The 644-nt window shown below is 34.0% G+C and overlaps 1 protein-coding gene across 1 annotated transcript in view; it reads left to right on the top strand.

Moving 5' to 3' along the window:
- LOC119591706 (pollen-specific leucine-rich repeat extensin-like protein 1) overlaps window positions 1-644 on the top strand; it is a 10,898-nt gene that overhangs the window by 2,115 nt on the left and 8,139 nt on the right. The gene's annotated exons all lie outside the window — the stretch shown is intronic.

Raw genomic sequence — 644 nt, 5'->3', positions numbered from 1 at the left:
GGTTCAAATCAGTTTCCAGGGCGTGTCATCATTAAAATATTTAATATTGATTTCGCTTTGCTGATAAGGAAAAAGCCTCTGAAGGCAGGCTGGTGGGGGGGGTCAGTATAAATATCAACTCTTTTTTTTCGTTTTCTTTTTTGCTCAAATCAGCTTCCAGGACGTTTTATCACACTTGATTTTAGTTATGATTTCGTTTGATTAATAAAGAAAAAGACCCATGGAAGGCAAGCTGTGGGGGGAAGGGGTATGGAAAGGTGTGGGGGAATGATTATGAAGTATTTTTTTTCCTTGTTTTCTCTCCAATTAGATTCCAGAACGTTTTATTAGACATGTATGTAGTTATGATTTCATTATATTGATAAAGAAAAGTCTTTGTACTGATGATAATGAGAGTAATAGGACTGACAGTGAGAATAGGTTTTATGATATTGCTATTAATATTCAGAACATGTTTGTTTTTACTGCATTTTTACAGCCTCGTTTCCAATAAAGAAAACGCTAACCAAGAACATTGGTGTAAGCAATTATAGTACCAATTTCAGAACAGTAATAGCACAAATACCAACAGAAGTAACAAAAAGCGTATAAGAAAGAATTCTAATGAAAGCGAGTCTTGAAAATTAATGTGTTGAAAGGGAAGT

Source organism: Penaeus monodon, chromosome 29 (genome assembly GCF_015228065.2).
Source record: "Penaeus monodon isolate SGIC_2016 chromosome 29, NSTDA_Pmon_1, whole genome shotgun sequence".
Lineage (NCBI taxonomy): Eukaryota > Metazoa > Arthropoda > Malacostraca > Decapoda > Penaeidae > Penaeus > Penaeus monodon.
The sequence above is the reverse complement of the archived record's forward strand: the minus strand, read 5'-3'. Positions and strand labels throughout refer to the sequence as shown.